Below are 15,189 nucleotides of genomic sequence, written 5' to 3' on the forward strand. Positions count from 1 at the left end.
ACGTGGAAACCGTGTGGGGGTCGGATACCAGGCCAGCCCACCTGACTGCGAGGCCCAGGCCGGTGAGGGGAGCGGGAAGACAGAAACCAAGGGTCAGTCTTCCCCAGGAGGCAGGAGCTGACCAGGACACAGACTCCAGAATACCCATAGGTGCTGGGTCAGCTGGGACAGTTTCTCCAGACAGCCTTCCAGTGGGAGGGTATTTCGGTGGAACATCATATTGGGCTTCCCTGGTGGTTCAGATGGTAAAGAATCCATCTGCAATACAGGAGACCTGGGTTTGATCCCTGAGTTGGGAAGATCCCCTGGAGGAAGGCATCGCAACCCACTCCAGTATTCTTGCCTGGAGAATCCCCATGGACAGAGGAGCCTGGTGGGCTACAGTCCACAGGGTCACAAAGAGTCAGACGTGACTGAGCAATGAAGCACGCACGCACACGCACACACACACACACAGAGTTTAGAAAACTAGCCATGATTCTTGATCCTCAGAGAGTTCAGTCCCTCTCACCAAGGCATTTTGTTGCAGTTATGAGATGCATCACAGTTACACACCATAATGTTATTTACCCTTCCACCTTTGCTCTTTCTGGAAAGCCTTTCCCTCCCTGAAGATTCCGATCAGGTATTTCCTCTTCCTGGAAGTCCTCCTGATTGCCCTCCCCTACCTTCCATTCCTGCTGCATGTATTTCTGCTGTATTAAATTGCTTGTGGACTTATTGCTTTAGTCTGAGAACCCTTGAGGACAGGCTCTGTGCATTCAGTGAAAGCCAGCCCCACCCTACTGCATAACAGACACTTGTAAAATCCCCACGGAATGACTGCCTCAGTCATCTCCAAGCCCAGCTGACGGTGGAGGTCAGTGCAGTGGCCTGGGCTCAGGGTGGGGGGGCAGCGGGACATCACACCTGCTGGGGGTGGGGGGCAGCCTTCACATCCACGGGGAGCCTCTGGTTTCCCTCTTTCCTGCTCCGAGAGAGCAGCTGGTGAGACAGGGAAGGCACAGATCCAGAGCCCAGGAAAGCTCAGCATCCCGTTGGTGGTAAACATCACTGCTAACACCATGGGACTGAAGTCAGTTTCACTGGCCCGCAGACTCAGAAGAGCGAATCCTTTTGCCTACAGATTTGCTGGTGACTTGAGTTTTCTGCCCAGTTGCTTTTTGTTGTGGCTAATTTGAAGTTCCTTCTCACTGCCCAGGCTCTTAAGGAGGAAGTTTGGTGAAAATCAGATGCTATTAATTAATTTGACCAAGTGGGCTCTTTGCCTTTTTTCCTTCCTATCCCAGGAGAGACAGTTTCCATTCATGGGATGGATGCTTGCCTGAGCTGAGATGAAATGCTTTCTCTTTTATCTGGATATATATTATGGGGGCTTTGCTCTGCATTCAAAAATGAATTAATGTCCACAATGGGGTTTTGTTTTTAAAGCTGGCATTTTTAATATTAACTAAAATGTTCTCAGTACAGTCCAAGTAATTGTAAAGTTTGGGTGAAAGAAGACAAGTCTCCTCACCCAGGAAGGAGCAGGGCAGTCAAGGACTATTATGGACTGACTCTTTGTATCCCAACAAATTGAATTGAATTTCTGTCTTCCCAATGGCAAACACCAAGGAAAAGCCATGTGAGGACACAGCGAGAAGCCTCTACAAGCCAGGAGCGGGCTCCTCACCAGGAACTAAGTCAGCCAGCACCTTGATCTTCCTTTTCCCAGCCTCTAAAACCGTGAGGAAATACATTTTTGTTTAAGCCACCAGACTACAGTAACTTGTTCTGCAGTCCTCAAAAAGCAAAAGTGTTAGTTGCTCAGTCCTGTCTGACTCTTTGCAACCCACCTGGTGGATTGTAGTCCACCAGGTTCCTCTATCCATGGAATTCTCTGGGCAAGAATATTGGAGTGGGGTGCCATTCCCTTCTACAGGGGACCTTCCTGACCCAGGGATCAAACTCATGTCTCATGCATTGCAGGCAGAGCTCAAGCTGAATGAGAAAAGGACAAAGACGGAAGAAAACAGAGAAGGCTGGAGCCAGGTCCCAGCTCTGATGCTATCTTCCCCCAGGGCTTGTGTGAAACCAGGCTCCCTTAGCAGATGTACGGGCTGGTTGCTACGGCAACAAGGCTGTAGCTGGGGTGATGCCTGGGCACAGACTCCCTCATCTCTGCCACAGGACCGCCTGCTAACCAGGATTGTCACGTCCTAGGCACACTGTGGCATTCAGGCCTACACCCAACCTCAAGTGTCCCCACAGTCCACCCCTCACCAGCAACACACTCCATACCCCCATGGTGGAAGCACCCAGAGCCATGCTCTCTCGGGGCTTTTCGAGCCAAGGAGCAAATAGCATGTGTGTTTGGAAGAAGTAGGAGGTCAAAGAGATTGCACATGAAATTGGCAACTTTCAACTCCTGCCTTTGCTCCCCACAGTGGAGCTGGCCAGTGGTTTGTAGGGAGGTTGATAACCTTGAATGTGGGTTTGGCATGTTGCTGGAAGCCAACAGCTGTTCCAAGGGAAAGACAAATGTCCCTCTCTGTCACCAAAAGGCCATATCCTGCACTTCAACCCCGCCACCTGGCCAGATCCCCACATCAAGGCAGAGAGGAGGGTGGGCCAGAAAGGTTATGACCTTATTTACTTTAAAGAGAAAAGGTTTATGCAAACCCATAACCATAGTCAAAGGTATGATTTTTTTCAGAGTCATGTATGGATGTGAGAGATAGACCATAAAGAAGGCTGAGTGCTGAAGAATTGTTGCTTTCGAACTGTGATGCTGGAGAAGACTCTTGAGAGTCCCTTGGACTGCAAGATCAACCCTGATTATTCACTGGAAGGACTGATGCTGAAGCTGAAGCTCCAATACTTTGACCACCTGTTGAGAAGAGACAACTCATTGGAAAAGACCCTGATGCTGGGAAAGTTTGAGGGAGGGAGGAGAAGGGGGCAACGGAGGATGAGATGGTTGGATGGCATCACCGACTCAATGGACATGAGTTTGAGCAAACTCCAGGAGACAGGGAAGGACAGAGAAGCCTGGTGTGCTGCAGTCCATGGGCTCACAAAGAGTTGGATATGACTTAGCAACTGAACAATAACAAGTTCAGTTTATTAAATAAGAATTCTTATCCATAGTAGACATTGAGTTCATGCAAAAACTGTCAGAGACAGTCCCTTGTGTCAGATGCTCCTTGCAAAACAAGTAGCAGATTTTTACCCCATCTCCTGGAGCTGGACTGATCCATGCTGAGCTCTCCAGGGAGTCAAAGATCCTGGGGTCAGGGGAGCAGATGGTGACCCAGACTTGAGGTGCAGGCAAGGAATTTCTTGTTTTCTTGTCCCAAGGGGCTTTCTCTTCCCCGCTGAGACCTGGGTCAGAGGGAACTAGATCAAATAGCAGCAAGAAAGACAATTTTCAGTAGAGAAAAGGGAAATTCAGACACAAATATGCTCTTTCTAGAGCTCAGGTCACCTGGTTTGGAGAACTTCTGGGTCCACTTGAGGAAGTCCTGTGTTCTGTTTGAAAAAGAACTAGAGGTACTCTTTCTGCCCCCTTCTGATGCCTATGTCAGAAGCTTTCTCTATCTCCTTTATACTTTAATAAAACTTTATTACACACACACACACACACACACACACAAAAGAACTAGACCAGGACCCAGGAGAGTGAGCTATGGTTCTGCTATTACACCTCCCGCTGTGCAACCCTAGACTGGACAAGTCACTTCACCCCCAAGGACACAGCCTCCCCATCTATGAAAAAGCAACACGCGCTGTTCTGCCTATTTCACACAGCAGTCAGAATATGATCAAATGAGAGAAAAAAACCTGTGCAGGGGCTCCTTGTGCACATGAGTCATGAACAAAACGGACTTTTCAAGCACTTTGGGAATCCCTCAAAGAAAACATGTTGTGAAAAACAGACAGTAGTAAGTCCATAGCAGGAAGTGAGGGCCACTCCCCGGGCAGTCACTGGTCGTATCGCCCAAGGATTGGTCTGGCCTCACTGTTCTGTTCATGGGTTTGTGCTCAGTCAGTTCAGTCATGTCTGACTCTCTGCGAACCCATGGACTATAGCCCGCCAGGCTCCCCTGTCCATGGGATTCCCCAGGCAAGAATACTGGACTGGGTTGTCATGCCCTCCTCCAGGGGATCTTCCCAACCCAGAGATTTAACCCGAAACTCCTGAGTGTCCTGGATCTCAGGCAGATTTTTTTTTTTTTTTTACTGCTGGGCCATCACGGAAGCCCTGTTCTGCTCATGCTGGTCCCCCGGTCTGGAGTCACTGACTTGCAGCTCCACAGGGAATATGCATCAGTCTCCTCATGGGAGCTAATTTATTGGGCCAAGTCAAGTCTATAGCTCTTCATACTATGGACACTATCGGTAGAGCTGGATTTGGGGCAGAATTGAATGGAAAGGTTCTGTGTCGGCCAAGAAGTCTCAGCTGACAGCCCTGGGCTGAAAGTCAGGCATCTGGTAGGTGAAGCCACAGATAGAAGAGCGATTATTCCAAAAGTACAGGGTGTGGAAAAGACCGCTGGCCACTACTGGCCCAAGAACAATAGCTATTGTTATTTTTGGTATTTGCTATACAAAGTTCTTTACAAACACTACCTTCTTCAGTTCCCTGAACCCTTATAAAGTAGCTATTGTCATTTCACCTATGAGAAAACCGGAGCTCAGAGAGGTTAAGTAACTTGTCCAAAGTCCCACAGGAAAAGACCTGAAATTCACATGAAGGTATACCTAAGATACCTAAGACTAAGCTCTTAACCATGTGCCGCTCTGTAGTGGGCCTCAGTTTAAGCTGTAAGTCCGGTTGACACATGGGATTCTGGGCCCCATATCAGAAGTGTCGGACTCAGGAGGTCCAGAGAGGATCTGAGATTTCTAAGGATCTGTATTTCTAACAGGTCCCCAGGTGCCACTGCTGGTGCCAGGGAGCAGCGGGAGAGAACTGTGCACTTTACCGGCCGTCTCTCATACAGCTGGGAGACCTGTAGCCTGCCTGGGGCCAGGCAAGTGAAGGAAACCCACCTGAGTGTACAGGCTGCCGCCAGGACCCGATTGTCCCTCACGCCCTTCCTAGAAGCGAGTTTCCGCATTCGGGCGCCTCCCCTAAGCTAGCCACTGCAAACACTGAGCCTCTTATGTTTGTAGACATAAGCCCCGAAGAATTGATGCTTTTGAACTGTGGTGTTGGGGAAGACTCTTGAGAGTCCCTTGGACAGCAAGGAGATCCAACCAGTCCATCCTAAAGGAGATCAGTCCTGAATATTCACTGGAAGGACTGATGCTGAAGCTGAAACTCCTATACTTTGGCCACCTGATGCGAAGAGCTGACTTATTTGAAAAGACCCTGATGCTGGGAAAGATTGAAGGTGGGAGGAGAAGGGGACAGGATGAGATGGTTGGATGGCATCACCGACTCAATGGGCATGAGTCTGAGTAAACTCTGGGAGTTGGTGAAGGACAGGGAGGTCTGGCATGCTGCAGTCCATGGGGTCGCAAAGAGTCAGACATGGCTGAGCGACTGAACTGAACTATGTTTCTAGACAATTATTTGCCAGCTTTCACTCAGTTCCTTACTCACCCGATTTCATGATCTATTCAAAATAGTCATCAGCCTTAGAAGTGCCAGCATGTGGAAGGATCTCTTACAGAATCTCAGAATGGGAAGGGACCTCTGGGGTCCTCCTACTGCGTCCTGGGTGGTAACAGACCCAGCACAAAGGGCGTCAGTGATTCCCGCAGCAGTGTGTCCAGCTTCGGCAGAGGGCAGTTCTTGAGCCTGGAGAAGTGTTTCTTTAGAGGCTCTTCCCTGTCTTGTTGACTTGTGGGCTCCCCTCTGGGGGTTCACATCAAGCTCTTTCACCCCTCCCCCATCCACACATGCTTGATTTCCTGACTTAGCCTCCTATAGGGGGTTAAAGGTTGACCCCCCAAAACATACTTCTGAGTTCTAACCCCTGCATAAAGGTCATAGATACAGGACTGTAGTCAAAACCAAGCCTGCATAAAAAATGGCAGAGTGCTCCAAAGATGAGCTTTTCCTATTTTTCAGTTTTCTGAAATACCAGTTGACATCAAGTGACATAGTATGGTCTTCAGAAACACATACATACACATACACACACACTCCTAGAGGACTTCACCACTGATCCTGGGTCTTCATTGCTCTCATCCTGCCATCACCAGAGACGCCCCATGACACAGTGGGCAGGCCACCCAACCTCCAGCTTCCTTCTCTGCCTCATCACCATTGAGCTGTACCCTACCTTAGTCCTTTCCTGTGGCCGCACCTAGACCTGGTCACTACCTGGAACTCTTCTACAAAAGAAACATGACAGCCCCTAGCTGTTAAAACCACACAGTGAGTTCTCATCCCAACCTCCATCCTCCCTGAACTTTCCCTTTCTTGTATACATCTTACCTGTTCTTGAAAGTGAAACTGTGAGTTGCTCAGTCCTGTCTCTTTGCAACACCATGGACTGTAGCCTGCTACTCCTCTGTCCACGGGAGTATCCAGGTAAGAATACTGGGTTGGGTTGCCATTTCCTTCTCCCCAGGATCTTCACAACCCAGGGATCTGTTCTTGGACCTTATCAGATCTCCCTGTCCACTATTCCTTTATTCTCCTCACTGCTCATCTGTCAGCCTGTCTTCACATCCTCCCCTCTGCACTGATCCCATGGACCATCACTAAATTTCTTGTTACACTCCCAACCCTTTTATCTCATTGACATTATTTTTGCACTCACCTGGCACAACTGCAACGCTAGCTGATTTCAGCCCACCTGATTACTCCTGTCTTCTTCTCAAACTTCAGAGCATGGCAAAAAGCCATCATACTCATCTGCAGACTGAAGTCATTGCTGGTGAATACAAGGTCAGTGGCTCTGGTGGTAAAGAATTCGCCTGCCAGTGCAAAAGACAAGAGAGATGGGTTTGACCCCTGGCTCAGGAAGATCGCCTGGAGAAGAAATTGGCAACCTGCTCCAGTATTCTTGCCTGGAAAATCCCATGGATAGAAGATTCTGGCAGGCTACAGTCCATGGGGCCACAAAGAGTCAGACATGACTGAATGACTGAGCACTCAGCACTCAAGCCTTTTGCAGGTCCCTAGTCAGCAGCCCAGTCCCAATCCACAGCCATTACACCTGAGACATTGGGGCAAATGAACAAGGTCATCCCTTATTCTGGGCTAGGCAGAACTTAGGGCTCGGTGCAGGGCTTTTTGAGCTTTGGAGGACCGTCTTTGCAACCTCCACTTCCTCTGCCTTTCTTGTTTCTTTCTATAGCCGCTCTAGAACTTTCCTCCGGCCATGATTCCTACTGCAAGATTTTGCCTTTACCTGACAAAGTAAAGTAAATCAAGAGGGATCACCACAATTTTTATGGTCCTCATCCTTCTCAAAAATGTACTTCTGCTCATTAAGACAATTCCTTCACTTTGTGTTTTATTCCACTCCTCCTTTCTTCTCCTTTAATCATCCTTCTCACCCTTTCAATTTCCATCCCTATCTTTTTACCAGGATTTAAATATGTTCAAGCCCTCTCATTAAAACAAACAAATCCTCTGCCAGTCATATATTCAACCTACCAACTGCTCTCTTGCTCTTTTTTTCTTCAGCTGGTACAAGTTGTAGTATGAATCTTTTCAGACAGGTAGAGAATAGTACAGAGTTCACCTGTGGATCCTAGTCACCCAGATTCAAGATTTTGTCATATTTCCAGCTAGATTTCTTGAAAGAGTGGTTGATGTTTACATCACACTCCATTTACAATCCCTGAGGTCTGGGTTTCTCTCTCACCACCCAGTGAAATTTCTCTGAAGTATTTCCATTGATCTGATGGTCAAATCTAGCAAACACTTTTCGGTTTGTAGCTTCCTACTGATCACTCTGCCCTTTGGTTTTATCCTTCTTACTTGCTTACATGTTCTATTTTCTCCTGTCCCTTAAATATACCACTGGATTTTTTCTTGTTTGTATTATTAAGGGGGGGGGATTGTTTGTTTTGCTTCCCTGATTTGCTTCAACAAAATAACCTTTTTTTTAGTTGATTTATAATATTGTGCTGGTTGCAGATGTGTGTATATATATATAACACATAACTGAATCACTTTGATGATTCTATATTTATGGCTCAGATGGTAAAGAGATCTTAAAGGTGGTAAAGATCTTAAAGACATGGGAATACCAGACCACCTTACCTGCCTCCTGAGAAATCTATATGCAGGTCAAGAAGCAACAGTTAGAACTGGACATGGACATGGACTGGTTCCAAATTGGGAAAGGAGTATGTCAAGGCTGTATATTGTCACCCTGCTTATTTAACTTATATGCAGAGTACATCATGAGAAATGCTGGGCTGGAGGAAGCACAAGCTGGAATCAAGATTGCTGGGAGAAATATCAATAACCTCAGATATGCAGATGACACCACCCTTATGGCAGAAAGTGAAGAGGAACTAAAGACTTGATGAAAGTGAAAGAGGAGAGTGAAAAACTTGGCTGAAAGCTCAACATTCAGAAAACTAAGATCATGGCATCTGGTCCCATCACTTCATGGCAAATAGATGGGGAAACAGTGGAAACAGTGGCTGACTTTATTTTTCTGGGCTCCAAAATCACTGCAGATGGTGATTGCAGCCATGAAATTAAAAGATGCTTGCTCCTTGGAAGAAAAGTTATGGCCAACCTAGTCAGCATATTAAAAGGCAGAGACATTACTTTGCCAACAAAGGTCTATCTAGTCAAAGCTATGGTTTTTCCAGTAGTCATGGGTGGATGTGAGAGTTGGACTGTAAAGAAAGCTGAGTGCCAAAGAACTGATGCTTTTGAACTGTGGTGTTGGAGAAGACTCTTGAGAGTCCCTTGGAATGCAAGGAGATCCAACCAGTCCATCCTAAAGGACATCGGTCCTGAATATTCATTGGAAGGACTGATGCTGAAGCTGAAACTCCAATACTTTGGCCACCTGATGCGAAGAACTGACTTATTTGAAAAGACTCTGATGCTGGGAAAGATTGAAGGCGGGAGCAGAAGGGGATGACAGAGGACTAGATGGTTCACTGATTCAATGGACATGAGTTTGAGAAAGCTCCAGGAGTTGGTGAAGGACAGGGAAGCCTGGTGTGCTGCGGCCCATGGGGTCACGAAGAGTCAGACATGACTGAGCGACTGCAATAATAGCAACAGTATTCTACCACATCGGAAAAAGAATATATATTCTTGTATATATATGGGAAAAAAGAATATACATATATAGTCTTTTTCAAATTGTTTTCCCTCATAAGTTATCATAAGATATTGAGTCTAGTTCTCCATGCCTACTGTCCTTGTTGTCCATCTGTTTTATACATAGTAGTGTGTATATTGGAGAAGGCGATGGCACCCCACTCCAGTACTCTTGCCTGGAAAATTCCATGGATGGAGGAGCCTGGTAGGCTATAGTCCATGGGATCGCAAAGAGTCGGACACGACTGAGCGACTTCACTTTCTTTCTTTCTGTAGTTCCTTTTGGAGAAGGAAATGGCAACCCACTCCAGTGTTCTTGCCTGAAGAATCCCATGGACAGAGGGGCCTGGTGAGCTAGTCTATGGGGTCAAAGAGTCGGACACGACTAAGCAACTAACACACACACAGTGTGTATATGTTAATCCCAAACTCCTAATTTATCCCTGCCCCCAATCTTTTTGGTTTTTGAAAACACATTTTGGGGGATTTTTTTTTTTTTTTTTTTTTAGATTTCGATGGTGGTTGCTGGTGGTTTAGTTGCTAAGTTGTGTCTGACTCTTGCTACCCTTTGGACTGTATCCTACCAGGCTCCTCTCTCCATGGGATTTTCCATGCAAGAATATTGGAGTAGCTTGCCATTTCCTTCTCCAGGGGATCATCCCAACTCAGGAATCGAACCCAGGTCTCCTGCACAGAAGGCAGATTCTTTACCAATAACTATGGCCTTATTTGGGCATGTAACTAATATTCTGAAAAGTTTAAATTAAAAATTTCATAGAATTTTTGTGTTATGTTATTTCAGAGATAGCAAAATGCAACCATTCCTTTGCACTTTTATGTAAAGAAATGGGAGTTCACAGAGATGGAGAGATCCCAGGGTCAAACATGTAATTGTGGTGCTGCTGGAACCTATCTTTAGCTTCTTCTTTCTCACTCTTCACTTGAGCCTTTCCTGACAAACATCCAAAAATTGTTTTAAAAACCTCTTTCTCTTGTTTCTAGAGCTCCTATCCCATTGAATTGCACTTTCCTAGCCAATTATTAGCATTCTCTAATTTCTTAAGGTCAGGCACCCTATTTTTATTGACGTATTCCCAGAACCCAGCTTAGTTCTGAGTTCAAAGTAGGGCCCAATAAAAATGTGTTGCATGAATGTTCTCCAACCCTGGAACACCAATGTCATATAACAGGCCCGTGACCACCCCCAAATCACTTCCCCGGTTCTTGTTTACAGATGGCCCCAGCTTGGCTATGAGGAGCACACAGAAACAACCCTCAATTATCCCTGCTAATTGGGGCATGAATAGGGAAAATTCCAGAGAGTTCCCAAAGCCTCATTTAAGCCCAGAATTGCAAAGCCTCTGAAAATAGTAAAAGCCATGCATGCCAGAAGTATGGATTTGTGATCCAGACATTTCTGCTGTCCCTGTTCACTGAGTTACACTAAGACCTGCAGGCAGGGAGGAAGAGGAAGCAGTGAAGACAGAGATTTTCCACAAACCCCCAGGAGCTGAATGGTATTGTTATTTCATGGTATGAATTTTGAGACTAGGAGAAGTCCCTTTGAGCCCCATGGACCTGGTCTCAGGTCAGCTGGTCTCTATAAGGCCAGGGGGTGTGGATCATCATTCCACTGACCTGTTAAATTGGCATTTTTTTTCCCTCCAGATCTCTGCTACCTCCATTTGATGTTAGGGATACCTGATCATCCTGGGGGATATAAAACTGGGGACCAAATGGGGAATTACTGATTCACAGCACATAATAAAAATAGTTCTACTTATTGAATACCTAATACATGCCAGGCCATGAAACAGGCTCTCTGCTCAGTCCTCCAACTAGTCAGCAAAGTGAGCTTATATGCGTAGTCGCTTCAGTCGTGTCCAACACTCTTTGCGACGCTATGGACTGCAGCCCGTGAGACTCCTCTGTCCGTGGGATTTTCCTGACCCAGGGAGCAAACGTGAGTCTCTTACATCTCCTGCATTGGCAGGTGGGTTCTTTACCACTTGCACCACCTGGGAAATCCAGCCAGCAAAGCAGCTGTTCCTAATAGCAATGGCATGCCTAACAATTCAAACCATCCCCAACCCTCTATACAGCTGGTGTGCCATTTCTGAAAGCAACTCTCCTTGGCATCATCTTGTTTGACTTTTACAAAATGCCATCATCTCGGCACAGAGCCTTGTTCCTGTTTGGTAAAGAGAAAAACTGAGCCCTAGACAGCATCTCATCTGGGCTCACACAGATGGTAGAGTCTGATATGCACCTCCCTGTGCTGTCTGCATCCCAAGTTTGGGATTTTTTTTGCGAGGTAGCTGCCCAGAGGGTGCTTGTCCCCCAAAACCACATGGCTGTGCTGACCCACATGGCTTCCTATATAGAAGAAAGAACCCTGGGATGATTTTATTTCTGTTACTGAGGAGCTCTATGAAATGCAAACTCTCTGAGCTTGTGTTTCTTCATCTGCAAACTGGGGCTGGTAATACCTGCCCTGCCTGGCTACTTTGTGGTGTTTTGAGAACATCAGAAGAGATGAGGTCAGGGAAAGCATTTCGAAAGAGAGACAAGTGCCCAGGAGTGTTATTATTAGGGACACAGCGTTCCGAGGAACACCGAATTCCTTTGCTTGTAAAGATTTTAAGGTGACCTTTAAAGGAGCCAGCGGTTCTTAGTTCACGGTAGTTTAGAACATTTAAATTCAGAGGTTTGGAAAGTGCAGATGATTCCAGAGAGAAATATTTGCAGGCGCAGTTCCCAGAAATAGAGAAGAGAAACCAGAGCTCCCATGGGGTGTGGGGCTGGGGGTCAGGAAGCAGGCCCAGATCTGCTCTGCCACCAGTTTCTCATCCTCGGATCGGGAGACCCTTGCTACTCTGGGGGCTGTTTCCCACACTGACTTTCCACTTCCTCCTGCGGGGGCAGGGGCTTTCCTCTGCCCCTCCATCCTAGCCTGAGTGTGGGGAGGAAGCTGGAGGGTCTGTGTGAGGAGTGCCGGCCTGCGGGGAGGGGGCGTGGGAGAGGGGAGAGAGGGACTCTCTTTGCCAATGATCTTCCCCTGTATCATTCCACCGTGCTCCCTTTATCTTATGTCATATGTTATACACAAAGGCCGTAGACGGGAGATTTGCCAGTTTCCGTTTGAGAAATGAGGAGACGGAGGGTTGAGTGTCATTTGAGAACGATCCCACAGCTCTGAAGTGGAGGGGCTGGATTTAGAACACAAGTCACAGTTATAGCCACTGCTTTCTCCCGAGGCACCTTCTGCGTGTTCATTTCACAGATGTGCAAACCCAGCTCTGCACGTGGCGTGGAGGGTAACTCGCTGACCGTGAAGGTGCATGCTCCGCGCCCCAAGCCCTGTGCTTACCTCTTCAGTCATTTTCCTAATTGCGTTATAGTTGATTTACAATGTTGTGTCCGTTTCTGCTGTACAGCACAGTGATTAGATGTATGTATATATCCATTCTCTTTCATATTCTTTTCCATTGCGCTTCACCACAGGATGTTGAACATAGGTCCCTACGCAGTAAGTCCCTTACCTGTGAATCCAAGTTGCAGACTTTGAGAACACGTGCTCACAGTTTCAGTCATGGAAGTCAGTTCTGTTTGAGGAGGCACTGTTAGCTTTGGAGACACAGGACCGGAATGTAGAGCTGTACATGAAGGTTGCAGCAGCCATCCAGAATGCAGTCCAGTGCAACCGTGTCATCTATGATGAGAAATAAAGGAGCCACCGCCCAGACATCACTGGATCCTTTATTTAAGAGGGTAGATAGAATTGACTCCAGCTGTGGCATCAACGTCAGGCGTGAGTGAAACTATAGCTTTTCCTCCATCTCCTTTTGCTGAAGATCCTTTGGCTCTACCACCTCCCACCCCTCCTCCCTCCTCTAGGGTGTAACTCTAGATTGTTCACTCTATGCCAGCCCCTGGATGCCAGCTGTTGTGCTGTGCTACTTTTCAAGGTCCTGTACTATAAGATTAAAAATGTTTTTTTTTTTTCAGTCTATTATTCATGTGAAAAGAATTATAAACCTGTTACAATGCAGTACTACATAGCTGAGTTAGTGGAGTATCTAGGCTAACTTTGTCGGGGTGTGTGTGTGTGTGTGTTCAGGCAAGAACAGAGGAGTGGGTTGCCGTTTCCTACTCCAGGACATTTTCCCACGACATCTCTTGCATCTTCTGCATTGGCAGGCGGATTCTTTACCGTGCCTTCTGGGAAGCCCCTAACTTCGTTGGCCTTATGAACAAACTGGACTTACATGGGTGTTCTTGATGAGGAACTCATTCATATGTAGGGGATTTATTGTACCTCTTCAGTCTTACCCTCTGTCTTCCCTGTTTTGAATATCTGGCACAGCCACAAAATCCCCAGACACCCCAAACATGCCTCCTCGTCTTTGTGTCAAGGTCCCCTCAGTCTGCAGCTCCCCTCCAGCCTGGCTCCCAGGGTTCCCCACTGTTCCCTGGACCACATGCCAAGGGCCTGTCAACTCCTGACTGTTAAAAGATAAACTGAGGCATATTAAAACATCAGAAGGGTTTATTTGAACATTTATTGATTTGAGTCCGGCAGCACCAAACCAGCAGTGGTTAGGAGTGCTCCAACAACAGCAGGGTAGAGACTTTTACAGAGAAAAGGTGGAAGCAAAACAAGGACATTTAAAAAAAATTCCTTTTATTTTATTTACTTATTTTTGGCTGCACTGGGTCTTCTGTGCTGCCTGCAGGCTTTTCCTAGTTGCAGTGCATAGGCTTCTCTTGCTGCTGAGGCTGGGCTCTAGGCGTGTGGGCTCAGTTTGATAGTTGTGGCTCAAGGGCTGCAGACCACAGACTCAGTAGTCGGGGCCCAATGGCTTAGTTGCTCCACAGCGTGTGGAGTCTTTCTGGAGGGAACCCACGTCTTCTGCACTGGCAGGCAGATTCCTAACCAAGGGACCACCCGAGAAGTCCAGCAAGAACATCATTGATTAGTTATAGCATAAAGCCCAGTTATCTCTGATTAGCGGTCCTTGGGTTTTGATTTTGTAACCTTGAAGCCTCTGCAAGCTTAGATTTTGGCTTGCTTATGTAGGTGACCATGACATTAGAGCCACTTTAGTCTATAGCCTCAAGGGTTAATTAATTTAACATGACTCATCTTTTAAGACAAAGCTCAAGTGTTGCTACCTCCTTGATGCCTTTCTTTATCCCAACCATCCTTCCAAAGGTGGCATTAATCTTCCTCCTTTGAGCTCCTACTGTGATGTGTACAGATTTCCACCACAGTATGAATAATATTTTAGTGTCCTTTTTTTTAACAGGTCTATTCCACCCCCCCACCCCCATCAGATTACAAGCCCTTTAGAACAGGGACCATCTATTCATTTTGGACTTTTCAAAACTTTTCATAGTGCCTGGGACTTAGTAAATGCTGTTTTAATTTTAAAACAAGTGTTAGTGCACAAATACTGTACTAATATGTTGCCATTGTAAACATTCTAAGCAATAAAGATCATGAGCAATAAAAATCATGAGAGTCCTCCTTGACCCCAGGTCAATCTCTCTGCTCTTCCAAGAATAATCAATGTATTAATGCATCCTTTCAGGCCTTTTTCAATGCCCTTACATATCTGCAAACATGGAGAAATATACAATTTTGAGAAGGTAAATAAAAATAAGATTTTACCAGCAATTATTTTACAACATATATATATATATATTCATTTAAAAACATATTCCAGGGCTTCCCTCATGGTCCAGTGGTTAAGAATCTGCGTGCCAATGCAGGGGACACTAGTTCAATCCCTGGTCCAGGAAGGTTCCATGTGCCATGGAGCAACTAACCATGGGCACCGCGCCACAGCTACTGAGCCTTCACTCTAGAGCCCATGCTCTGCAACAAGAGAAGCCACTGCAATGAGGAGCCCACTCACCATGCAACCAGAGAGTAGTCCCTGATCCCA

At 46.5% G+C, this 15,189-nt stretch overlaps 1 long non-coding RNA gene across 2 annotated transcripts; it reads right to left on the minus strand.

The window, feature by feature from the left end:
* Window positions 1–2,011: 2,011 nt before the first annotated feature.
* On the minus strand, window positions 2,012–13,013 carry LOC147357355 (uncharacterized). 2 transcript variants are annotated; one of them, XR_015141790.1, is made up of 4 exons: window positions 12,781–13,013; window positions 6,759–6,915; window positions 3,212–3,378; window positions 2,012–2,869 (listed from the first exon to the last, which is right to left on the minus strand). It is a non-coding gene; the product is annotated as an uncharacterized LOC147357355 (long non-coding RNA). The 2 variants fall into 2 exon arrangements; XR_015141789.1 differs by lacking the exon at window positions 2,012–2,869 and having other exon boundaries at window positions 3,075–3,378; window positions 12,781–13,011.
* Window positions 13,014–15,189: the final 2,176 nt, after the last annotated feature.

This window comes from Bos grunniens, chromosome 15 (genome assembly GCF_055505025.1).
Source record: "Bos grunniens cultivar Pamir isolate PY7600 chromosome 15, Bosgru_T2T1.0, whole genome shotgun sequence".
NCBI classification, from domain to species: Eukaryota; Metazoa; Chordata; class Mammalia; order Artiodactyla; family Bovidae; genus Bos; species Bos grunniens.